Source organism: Xenopus tropicalis, chromosome 1 (assembly GCF_000004195.4).
Source record: "Xenopus tropicalis strain Nigerian chromosome 1, UCB_Xtro_10.0, whole genome shotgun sequence".
Lineage (NCBI taxonomy): Eukaryota > Metazoa > Chordata > Amphibia > Anura > Pipidae > Xenopus > Xenopus tropicalis.
The window spans coordinates 117,359,031-117,372,932 of NC_030677.2; positions in this window are offsets into that span (position 1 = coordinate 117,359,031).

Below are 13,902 nucleotides of genomic sequence, written 5' to 3' on the forward strand. Positions count from 1 at the left end.
GTAGCAATCCAAATGAGAGCCCTCCAACTGCAATGAAATGCTTTTATTTTGGCAGGCTTTGGGCACAGATCTTAACATTTCAAGACTTTAAAACAACCCTTGGCAAAACAGACAAAGAGAGTGGAATGGAGTCAAACATTGTGGAGAAAAATTCCACATTTTACCATCCATGAAAATTTTTGGGAAACTAATCCAAAATTTTGCTGAGAAAATCTTTGCAGTGAAAAAAAATCCAGTGACAAAATGCCCATAGACCCCAATGTATTTTGCATGAAAAAAGTTGCAGCGAAAAACTGCCCATACACTCCAAAGTATTCTGCGGCAAATATTTTGCTGTGGTAAAAATGCCAAGTCCCTGTTGAAAAAAATGCCCATTTACTTTAATGCTTTTTCTGAATTTTCACTGTTTGGTGATTTGTAAAAGTGCAGGAAGAGGGCTGCTTATTTTATCAAAGAACATGAATATTACCATTTCTTTTCTGGTAGCATTCTGTTGCCCTATTTTCCTTAGTATAGGTACTGGTATATATATATTTTCAATATGTGGTAAGTCTATTTATATATCATGAAAAAACCATATAAAGCAGTGCACCCGCTGGGTATTAAATCATAGATAGTGATGTTGCTGATAATATTTCAACTCTACACTGATTTTGCTCTTATTGGAGCATATTAACATAGTGCAGAGATTTATGATTAAGGACTGTTTAGAGTGATAAATCCCTCTCCTCATTGGTAAAGAAAGTAGTGGGATAGATGGAAAAGAAACCCAGCTTTATTTTTTAGATGTCCCTTTTCATGGAATTCCCTGCAGGCTAAAGCATAAAACATGTTTAAAATGTACCGTAATCCTTTATTAATATGCAGTGACCCTTTGGCTAAGCTCTACTTTTTTTCAGGGTCTTCTAGCAAAGGAAAATATTTTCCTAGGTCTCATAGCCTACACATTTATTAAAAAAAGGTGAGGTTCTGTTGTCTCAGACCCAGTATGATATATTTACCATGTTAACCAGCTAAGTGTATGTGTGTACATATCATATATTATTACTAGACTTGTGTCCATATTATGTGCACAATTACTAACTGGCACTCAAGGAACAAATAGGAAACTTGCTGCTCCCAATATGCATCCATGATCACAATCTTTACATTTTTTTAGACTTAGGGTAACTTAGCCCTCACTGCTGCTGGTTTTAGGCAACCCTATGATCTTCAATAGGTTGGGCAGAGAAAAAGAACCAGTGCAGCACCTTCACATGATGAGGAAAGTTGCATACAAAGGAAAGACTTAACCAGAATGTAAAGTAAAAATCTTTAAAGATTGGTAAATAAGAATCAGCACATATTTTTTTTTTAAATGGAAATTCCTGATGTAACTTAGCCAGAGCATTAATATGTGTAGCAACCTTGCACCTCATGAAAAAACAGTAAAAACCAAGACACATTGCATAAGAAATTGCTCTTTGCACACTGTTGTCAATGATACCTAAAGTAAGAGGAAGGGTCGAAATGTTGTCTTGTTGTCAGTTACATAGTGTGATACCAACAATCTGCTTTATTTCTACAACAAACAATTTTTCTAGATTAAGCTGCTACATTTCTTTGCAGCCAAAAAAGCTTCACACCCCTCACACATCTACAGACTACAGACATGCAACTCTTCCAGGTATTTATAGTATCATATCTAATCTAGAGAATAGAAATATGACAACACAGTACCCAGGATTTCAGAAGCTATGTAACCCTTCATGGAAACTGACAAACCAAACATGATTGGAGTAAATTGAACTCTAGCTTTTGTTATCACCTCATAGTTAGTTAAAAATTTCCTTCCATACTCAGCTGTGTTGATCAGCCATAATGCTGAACCTCGGTCTGTACCCTCAGATGAGGACAGCTTCCCTAAACCAATAAACACAAGACAAATTAACACGGTTCAGGAAAAAAGTTGTATTTATCTACATATACCTCTTCTGAGCTAATTACTGTAAAATATACAAATGTTTAAGCCAAGTGAGCAGAATGGAAATATTCTTTCTGTCCTGCTTGTAAGTGCGACTTTTAAATTATACCCACGTGAAGCAGCTGGAATAGTTCAAGACATCAGATAATGATTAAAGGAAAGGAAACTAGAAACCTGACTGGATTGTAAAGTCAGCATGTCTAGAGCCTTGTGGTTGGGTTCAACATGTGTGAATTGATCCTGGTTCCTGGCATTCCTATCCCATGCCAAATGGCTGATTACCATGCTTGAATTATTACAGTCCAAGCAAATGGAATGTTATGGCGACAGACTAAACTGTATTCAAAATAGGCCTGGGGCTGGATTTTAGCAACATTTTATCCAAAGGCAGGTGGCATTAAAATTAAAAGACAGTAGCACCAAAATACAAGTTGATAGAATCTTGGTTTCAAATATTTTCTTTTTAAATTAACTTACCCAGCATATTACGTGTCCACAGGCTGTGTTACAAAGTTTACTTTTGCAACCCCTAATCCTTAATGAGAATGGAAAGACATCTGATGTTTAGGCAGAATGGGATGGGGAAGAGCAGATTCAATGACTAGCCTTATATGATTTTGGTACAAGGCTGGCGACTATCGCCTGTTTGCCAAATTATTCTTTTTTGCTGTCTGCTGGATGTATCCTGCTTATCACTATGCTTTACAGCAATGATCCCCAACCAGTCGCTTGTGAGTAACATGTTGCTCCCCAACCCCTTGGATGTTGCTCCCAATGGCCTCAAAGCAGGTGCTTAGTTTTAAATTTCTGGTAAGGAGGCAAGCTTTGATTGCATAAAACTCAGTCTAATTGCCAAACAGAGTATTCTGTAGGCTTCCAATCAACATAAGGGCTACCAAATAGCCAATTATAGCTCTTATTGGCACCTCCAGGAACTTTTTTCATGCTTGTGTTTCTCTCCAAAACTTTTTCCATTTAAATGTGGCTCACAGGTATAAAAGGTTGGGGATCCCTGCTTTACAGACAACTGGACTGTACCTGACTATATCTAGTTTTTTCTGGGCTAATTGTAAATACTGTATTTCATATTAACTTGGCCGTTCTACTAACCTCATGAGAAGTACCTTACTTTTGAAATTATTATTATTTGTAGTGAAGGTGACTGTGAGTGAGATTTCAAAGATTTCTACACTGATATAGACACACATTAATTGATACTTAACCCTGCAATACAATTAAAAATATATAGCCAATCCTTCAAAATTCACGAGTGCTAACTAAATTTGTTCTTTGACTTTAATTGTGGGATTGTGTGTTTAATATGCACAGGCTTCCAAAATAATATATAGATATTTGTATTAATGGAATAATGTACCCCCTTGTCTAAAATATAAGGAAAGTCAACGTCACAGAGGATTTCCATGACCATACAAAGGCAAGAGGGCAAGGCCAAGTAGTTAAATACATTTTTAGTTAGATACATGTTTTAATTACAATTTATAATTTATAATAAACATTATTAGGATCACAGTGCATCAATTATAACTGATGACATTACTAAGCACCATTCATGGCTACTGTGTATTACACTGTAATGATGTACCCCCCTATTGTAATATATTAGAATATAAGGATATTTGAATTTACTCAAGAGTTCCATGACCATAAAAAACAAAGGTGTCATGTGACACAAATGTAATCATGAAGCAACAGCTATAACTGATGACAATATAAAACACAATTTATAAAGAAATATTTTACATGAAAAAAATATATTTAGATATCGATATCGGTGATAAGGACCAGCACTCTCATATATTTGGTATGTAATAAATACAGAAACATAGTTGTTTTGTATCGATTATATGCGTGTGCTAATCCTTATTACAGATGTATATGCCTAATTGACCATGCACCTCAAGAAATGGTTTGGAATAAAGTGCAGGGACTCTAATATAGGTTTATTAGTTTTATGGAACATATATATATATATATATATATATAACCAAAATATTGATTCAATAAAGATTTGTTTTTATATACTGTATTTACCTTGAGTGTACCATTTATTTATGGATACTTATTGATTCTGTTTGGTAGCACCAGGGCAGTGCATTTTTGAGGAATCCTTTTGCTACAACTACCTTTTGTAGCTCCAGCCATTTGTCAAGCATAAAAATGTAATCAGCTGCACCAGAATTTAAAGCTATAGGATTAAAGTACATTAAAGTACAAATGCTATAAAGATACAATTCTCATAGAGCACATCTGAAATGACATCTGAAATTAATATATACATGTAACATGGTGTAAACATTCTAACCTCATGTAAACAATTCTTACAACCCAGATTTACTATGTATGTATATATATATATATATATATATATATATATATATATAATATATGACTAAGCGATCAATGGGAATCACTTTATTTTTATGTTGACTGACCTCCAACAATATCTTACAATATTCATAGGCTTTACTATGTAATTTTATGGCAGAAATAGACATCGCTAAGGTACCAAAACCATATAATTATCTCAACACTTTGCCAAAGGTGCCAATTTGGTTGTCACTCTCCCTTCATGCAGACATAAATGCTAATGGACAAAGAATTAAGGACATCCTGACTGTTTTTAATAATTATTTAATTTAATCTTGCCCTTTTTATGCTCTTCGGTACTACTTACAGCACTAGAAGTGTTGTGAAAATGCTTTGTAAAAATATACTGTAACGGCTTAAAGAAAAGGAGCTTGATCAACCACCTCTTCCATGTTAATCTCTTGTGTTGCATATGATACACATATCTGAAATATCAGGGTTGGGAGATCTGATTTAGACATTAATGTTTTCTTACACATTTTCCTCTTCTTAAAGTTACCTTTAGCATTTGGTTCTGTGTGGTCATCTGGCAGACATAAGGCATGCTGGGTAAATTGTTGTTGTAGGCGATTTCTGTTTTGCAAGAAAATGCTGATGTGCTGATCCCAGACCTCAATAAGACTAATAAAAAGGTAACTACTCTCAAGTGACCCTCTACCTTTATTAAATCCAGTGACTTCTGTCCCTAGCAAAGTATCATTAAGAGGGGACGATATTCATCTTTTTTCAAAAGGAATTTGTGTGTGAATAATTTAACACCATTAATTATTTCTTGCCTGCATCTCAGTTTGATGCCTCTACTATGGGCACATAAATGTGACTGTAGCCTGTACAGTATCTCCAAGCTGCACTTTCTGTACAGGACATGGTAATGCTACCAGTCAGTGGTAGCCGTAGGGACCTCATTAAAAGAAAATAAATTAATCTTACTGATGAGGCAATTCAAAGGACATAGTCATTTACACTAATCAACCAACTCTTTAACTGAGAATAAAGCAGAAACATGATGCCGCTACTGAATGAACTTTAACTTAAGATAAAAATATACGTACATATATATGGATCTAAAGAAGTTTCTAGTTTCGCATTTCTTAAAACCTCAATGTTAACTCCACAAATAATGGGAGTTCCATTCACAAGGAAGTATTTCTTCTTCTCTGTGTATGACAGGGACAGATTTACCCATCAGGAATCTGTAGGTACAGATATCTGGGTGCCACACTATATTAAACCAGACATGGGACATACCCGTAGCCTGATCTTGACACATTTTCTCTAAATACTGTGACACTGTTGCACCTGGTACTCTCCAAAGAGAGTATGCACACCCAAAAATCAGTTGCTTACACCTGCTAATGTAAATGAATACTTGACAAACCAGTGGTACCTGTGTATACTACACAGTAACCAGAACGAATCATTCAAAAGGGAACATCAGAAAGCCCTATAAGAAGTATATTGATTTGTATGGACCTTTGAAGGTTAATTTTCTCTATGTATGAAGATGGGAGTGTCCTTCACTCCACTGTGTAGGTAAGCCAACATAATCATATGAAACAAAGTTTTGTATGATTTTTGGACCATGCATGGACTCCGAATTATAAGATTTTTTGTAACATGGCAATGTCATTTAATTTATCGGACGGGTTAGAGAATTTCTGTCAGATAACGATAATATCTGTGCATGTATTGCCTATCTGATGATATCCATGGGTGACCTACAATGTATTTCTGCGACATAACTTTTGTACAATTGTTGTGTGGGAAGTATTAATGGCTAAAAGATTTGTCATTTTTAGGACTTTCACCTAAATTTTAGTTCTGGATTGTTACATGAAAAAGTATGATCAATAGCTAAATGTTTGTTGTAAGACAACTAAAATCTGAACAAGTATGGCTAGCTTTACCTTGAAGGGTTTAAATATCTTGCTTTTGTTAGGAGCTTTCACCTAAAAAAAGAGTTCATCCCCTCCCAAAAAAAACCATTGTGCAATTGTGGTCTTCATTAAATTTGGGTCTTTGCCTGTATTGCTGAATTTTTCTTTTGATTGATGCACCTTACCTGGAACTCTCATAGGTATTAGCAGGGTTAAACATGTGAGAACAAATAGGATTAAGCCACCTATATACTACTACATGTAGTATATAGGTGGCTATTGTCAAGAGCTCCACTGTATCATTAAAGGAAAAGTAACACAAAACATTTTTTAAGTAAAAAAGCTATTCTACCCTACCCCAATAATTGCCCTATCCTGCAAACCACTTAGTATTTTGAATGCTTTAATAGAAAATACCTGCTAAAACTTGGCTTCCTGTCAATTGAAATACGGTGATACAGCGAAGGAAGGAGCAGCATCTACTATGCGACCATCGATTGATAGATCCTAGCCTTCCTTCTGTATAGGAATGGTTTGCAGGATAGGGCAATTATTGGGGCAGGGTAGAATAGCTTTTTTACGTAATAAATTTTAGTGTTACTTTTCCTTTAAACACACCAGCACCCTTATGCTGATATGGTGCAGCCTCAGCTTCTCTCTGCCTGCATTTTCTCCTCCAGTAGAAACTGATGAGCTCCCATCTGCTCTGCTGTTTCTTTACACTGACAAGTACAGAGTAGATATTAGTGTAAAATGTTAAACTATGCATTTTCATGCTGATATCTATACTGTGTGTCTGCACACAGGCCAACGCCATGCCTGTCAATTCAGAGACAAGGTGGAGTGGATGGCAGTGCATTGGCTTCTCTTTGCCTGCTGACAAAATGCTGGCAGAGAAAAGCAGAGGCTGCATGCCATTTGCCTTATTGTATACATTTATATGTTTGATCTGAGCAAGTACACCAAGCCCAGGTGGTCACCAACATAGCCATAGATCACAGTCCCTCACACTTTCACCATCAAAGATCCACACTTGCATACAGCATTCACTCTCTGATTTACAGATTCTGATAAACTGCCAAACCTACACATTCACAGATAACACACCTCCAAACTAACACAGAGATACCCACTACTCACTCATCTCAAGCTACAGCGCTGGGCTTCTCCTGTGACTGTCAGACTGGAGTAAAACTGGCTAAAGCTGAGAGAGGTGAATACAGTTCTGCTGAACAGGATCTTTAGAAAACAGCAGCACGTTTTAGTGTCTTATTATAAAAATCTATTCCTTGCGAGGGCAAATAGCTTATTTTATATGAATAAAATGTACGTATTTAATACAAATGGAGAAGACTAAAATTTGTCAGCCCCTGCCAAATCACTACCGTCTAATTTCTACACCACAGATATACCAGAATATATTGATGTCAAACAAAGTCTGCATCCTATGGGGGTTATCTAAAACTTGTCAAGATCATGTAAAAGTCAATGGCAGATGCCCCCCCCCCCTCCTTACAACTAAAGACTCTTTCTTTGCTTTTGATCTTTAGTTTTCGGATTTTTGACGCTGGCTTTTGTGTGACCTTTTTCCCACATGTGCTTTTTCAGTTCAGATTTTTTGATAAATGTCAGACATTCATGGAAATGAGTTTATATTGGAGTTAGTAAATCTACATCAACATATTCATAGTTTCACATTTACAAAGGCAGTTTTATTCATTAGTGTAGGAACCCTGAGAATTTAGCTGCCCTCTAGTTTGGACACCTTAGGTGGTCCTTTGTTAAACCCTGGTTAGTTATTTCCTTTTCCTGGGTCAGAGTAATTTGATACCAGTTCAACAAATGACCAGTAAATGGCAGTATGTTTTTATATAAAAGGGAGAGCACCCATGTGCTCAAGGTCTTTTCCTGGGATCTTACCTTGCGGAAAGGTGGGTACAAAATTGGCCTGCGTAGGTTGCAGGCCCAGGAAAAAAGCTAACTGTAAGTCACTCTAGGAGTTAAAGACAGGATCTGGATAGCTAGCTGAGCAGCCAGAGGCACCAACAAGGAGGTTAGGTGGGTTAGTATCTTGCAGTGAAAAGGCCACCAGTATAGGGACTTGGGTAGTTGAGCTCAGGGACAAAGTGAGTGAGATTCCTGGAGCAAGTGGCTGCTGTGGGACAAGGCTACACTGGGGATTTGCACTAAGGCAGGCTATACTACCCCTGGGAGAGAACAGATCACCAAGTGTGAGTCCAGCTTCTGATTTACTACTGACTGAGAAGCATTTAATCTATTTGGTATGTGCTATTGTATTACTGAGTCAAATATTGCTATCACCAAAAAACATATGCCTGGGATCAATTTGTTTTGAAGAAATTTTTAGCTCTCCATTTATTTACTCAATCTGTCAGTTGACAGATTCTCAAAGTGGTTGATTTTTTTCCCATCAGGTACCCAACTAAGTGAGAAGAGCCAAAGGTATGTTATATCTGCTTGGAGTTGCAGGGAGTCATCCCTAACCTAATAGTGTCAAAGGTATATTACACACAGCACACTCTACTACTATTGCACACCCAAGGGTGAGCTACATCTGTAAATACGTTTATTCAATATAACATGCAGATTCTTTTATAAAGAGAAGAGTGAGGAATTTACATAATCTTTCAATACATTATAAAGGGACAGGCCTAAACAGAATCAAAGTCAGCAGTGAAAGCACAGGTATGGCTATAGAAGCAAATTATCTAAGAAGCCATCAGTTTTTCCCCAAGGATCAAAGAGGTAGAACATTAAAAAGCCAATCACCAAATCTGAAAAATGCTGATTTAACAAAAACACAGCTCTCCAAAATGAATATAAAAAAAAATCAAAAACAAAAAAAACAACAACCAGGAGTTTATATCCAGGGTCCTTAGCCCATCAGCTCATTTTCGCCACATAATACTTTTCTGGAAAAACTGTTCAGAGTTATACTTAATTCAACCAAACTAGAATATTAATGACTATAATATAAATTACAGTTCCCCTAGCAGCCCAAACTAACAAAATATTACAATTGTAAACACACAGAACAAAATGTTTTAGTTTCTAATAAATCTGTTTTAGGATACATAATGGGTTCCTAAACTCTTATTGTTTCAAACATATGTTCCCATCAACTACTGACAGAGATGATTTTGAGCTATGAAATAGACAGAGATCACCATTCTTTGCAAGACATTCTACATGACTTCAATGTAACATTGTACCTTGAGTTCCCTGTGACTTCTGGTTGACAACTGGTTGATATCCACAAAAAAGTGATCACTTTGATGAATACCGCCAAGGAGCAAATTTTATCAAACTAAAACTCAGACCATATCTTCATGACAGGAGGCTATGTTAAAGAAGTAAGGAAAGAAGAAATGAACAAATCTCTGCTACTAAAGACCATTCTTTAAATATTGTTACCATTCTTTTAATATACGTAGATTAAAAGAATATGGAGAGAAAGAGAGAGAACTCACAAAATAGCCATGATTAACATTTGTGAACCAACTGAGCAGGCTGAAGGGCTTCATTGACTATCTTTTAATATAAACTTTTTCAGATGTCCAAGAAACTATATTTAATTCTTGTGATATTGCTTTTTCCAACTACCAGTTGAGGGATTATGCATAATGCACCACAAATCCAGTAGTAGGCCTAGCATTAAAAGCTGCCATTATGAAGCTGTGCCATTAAAAAAAAAGAGAACATTGTTGTAGTTTTCGGTTTTATCTTGTTAAACAAATATGTCCCTGACAGTGAAGGTCAATATACTCCTACTGTATCTTTTGTTTGGGGGTCTATCTATCTAGTTCTTCTATATATGTCTATCTATCTAGTCCTTCATCCATCTATACATCATATTTTTTTTTTTTAAGGATTTTGGATTTCTGTAAAACCTGATTGTTCTAATTTTGTTTGTACTGATTCCATATGTTTTATACTAAATATATATATATATATTTTATGGTGTCTTAGCTGGTTTTCATTTTTTCCTTTATATTATTTTGGCTCATGACCGCTTATTATAAAAATATACTTGCCATAAACTCACGTTCTATATTTGTAATCAGAAAGATCTGTTTGTAGCATATTTCTCATGTTGTCAGTGTGTTCTTTTTTGTATAGACCACTGCTGTCTGACAGAAAGTTTCCAGACCTTGGCTACACCAACATCATGTCCTTATGGAGCTGGAATCGGAACAATTGTTTTGCATACTTTTCTCATATGGTGGAGTAATAAACAGCTTGGTTGGCCATAGTTCAAAACCAGGCTAGCTTGCTTGCAATGCATCATTTTGGCACTTTCTTTCAGTAATGTCCCAGCAGATGCAAGGGAAAGTTCCAGAGGGTTCTGCATATAACGTGGGACAATTAAGGTCAATGAAAGGTTTATAATAATGCAGTGCTGGAGCTTATATATGGAATATTTGTGATTTAAGAACATTTCTACAGAATGATTTCTACTTTAGTAAAACATTTTTAATCACCATAACTGAAAAATATCAATATTTTCTAATACCTCACTTTTGCATTTATATGCTGAAATAGGCACTAATCTGCAGTAATGTAATGTGTTGCAGTACACTACACTACAATTCTCAATACACTACACTCCTACACAAAGATGTATTTTGTAAGATCTGTAACGTACATGACAGATATATAGCAGGCTGGGCTATGTCAGATCTGAAAGAGACCTGTGTCTTGCCTATAATTATAGCTTACGGAATCTTCTATTTTTTTTGTTTTCTGTTTGCACAGAACAATCTTTTTCTGCTTGTTTGCATTTAATATAAACAAAAGAGCTGCCATGTTGTTTGCGTTGTCTGGAAGCATCCTCTAAATCCTCTAAATACAACACTGCTAGGGTCATTCATGTAAAGACTTTATAAAAGTCTTCCTTATTTGTAACACCCCAATTAAATACAGAGCTAAAATACCACTGCTGAATCCTTTGAAGGAATGCAAGTAGATGGTTTACTTCACTTGTGTCCACAATCTGAACTGTAAAAACCAGAGAGAGACTAGCTTTACTGGTATGCCAGGATTGTAGAGGCCAAAGTGTCTTGTTATTATATGTTTTAGGGTTTAGAATAATAGACCCTGGCCTTAAGTAAGACAGAAATGTGCTGCCTGCTATATGATCTATTTGTCTTGATGAAGGTAATGACAGTGTGCATGAACTTCCACCAAAATAGACTTGTTCGTGTAATGGTTTGCCATGATTTATTAAGAAATCTCTCTCTTGAAATTCCATGAAAATAGTAGACTGACTCTTGACAAGGGATCTATTTTTTGCAACCCAACCAGCAATTAGGTGTCCCATCTAGAATGTGTTTGTAAGAACAAGGCTGAGGTTATGAGGGACCTGCAGCAGAACCATGAAGACTCACTCAGCAAGCTGGCTGATCAGATGAAAGTGCAGGAAAGCTGCTGGCTGAAACAGAGGAGAGATTTGGAACAGCATTAGTCTGTCTCCTTGGGGAGGTTCAAGCAAGGGCACAGGTACAGAACAGCAGCCAAAAAGCTTTAGCATTCTCATTCCATTTTTTTCAAGGCTTTAAATATTTTAGTATATTATTTCTTAACCTGTAAAGTGGTTCCAGAGTTTCAATGTTATTTAAAGTCGCTGGAGTTAAGTTGTTTGAAAAAATGAAATTGTATATATGTTTGTGTGCACTGGGTATGCTTTGGACGCAAGTGCTGTATTAGTGAGTTTGCTGGGTTTTAGTTTTAGGAAATCTACATTTCAACAATAATGCAGTCTACAACTTCATGGTTTTAGTTGGCTGTTGCACTCATATTTCCTCTAATCTCCCATACTATTATATAAATATTTACTGAGCTGGCTGTATTGGTGAGCGCACATATTTGTCTTTAATAGTACTGCCACCACAGAGAATTGTAGAAACCATTAAGATCTCTTTTAAACACAGATGGAGCATAGTTCAGTGCATCACCAGGCCCTAAAGGATTCAGCATCTCTACAAACTAATAACATCTAGTTCTACACTCTCTCTTAACTGTTTTGTTTCTTGAACAACATGCACTTCTTATCTTTTGGACAAAGTAAGTTCATAAATAAATAAAGGCATGCAGCTGTAGCTTCAGTGACTTAACCCTTCCACTGCTGAAATGCATATTTTATGCCTTCTTGTATATTTACAGGTATATACAGAAAGGCACGTGCCACTGGCACAATGGGGGGTGATGGGGCTAGGCACATACCACTTCACAAACGCATGGAACGCATGGTGAATTTAAAGAAAATTTGATGTGAATTGGTGTGCTGGTCCTCCTTATAGGTATATATATATATATACATATGATATTTTTAACCTCTAACCTTTAATATGAAGTATTAAAAAAAAAGAAAAAGAAAGGTATTTAATTTGTTAGCATATAGTATATATTCTGTTACTACACTATGGGGCAGATTTATGAAAGTGTGAAATAAAAGTTCACCACAGAAAAACTCTCCCATTTTTTATTCATTCTATCCTATGGGATTTTTAGAAGTGTATTTGTCAATGGGTGACAGTTACCATTAGATTGACAGGCTTCAAAAAATTCAGTAAGAATGAATAGAACCTGAGAGAGATTTTCTATGGTGAGCTCTAATGTCATACTTTGATAAATCTGCCCCTGTATATAGTTTATATTTTATTAGCAGTACATAGTATATATATATATATATATATATGGACCTTTTTTTCAAATAAACTTTTTATTTTTTTTGCAAAGTCGTGTAGGGTTCACTGTCTTTATACTATTAACCATTTTCTGCCAGCACCCTGGGCATTTGAGCCATTATAGGGTGTGCTCCTTTTGTTCTTATATATATGAATAAAACTTATAAAAATATGAATGAAACCTTTTTGCTAGTATTAGTGGCCTATACTTTCAACCAGACCCCATACCATTTTAATAAAGAGAACACTATCAGAAGGGCTTCTGACTGTATAGAAATTAGTTAATAGCGTGTGCAATAAAAGTGCAATCTCACTCAAGAATACATCTTTAAACAGAAGGAGTGAGTTGCTTCTTCCTTCTGTAATGTTAACATGTTTCCTTGGTAGAAAAACTGGACACTACCTTTAACTATGTCAAAGTCACTATCCTTTGACCTAACACTTACTTGCTTTTGGTATTGGACAAGAGGCTTTTATTAGGGTCCCTGTTGAGATATCATCTGCCTCCCTTGTAGTTAATATATACAAGGTTCTAGGTAATGCAAGCTATATAAAAATGGTGTCTATCATACAGAAAATCACCCAGTATAATTTTCAGTGCTGCCATGGAGACAAACATCCACAGAACATTTCTGTTCTACTTATCTCTGATTCTGGGCTTCCTGTCATTGGACCTCTTTCCCCAGAAAGTGTAATCTCATTAATAAAATGGCAAAAAGGTGTATTTAGTAAGGCAAATTCTGCAAAAAGATACTAAAAAATTCCCACCCTGATAAACAAACTATGGATTGCTTGTTTATATATTGTAAAATATTTAAGATGATCAAGTATATCAAAGTTATATTAGGCTTATACAGGATCAGTGGCATTGTTGTATCCTCTTTTTCTATGATGTGATTCCTGTGGTGTCCAAGAAAAGGGCAAACCATAAAGGAGTTTTAACTTTGGAAAAGCAAGTTGAAGATTT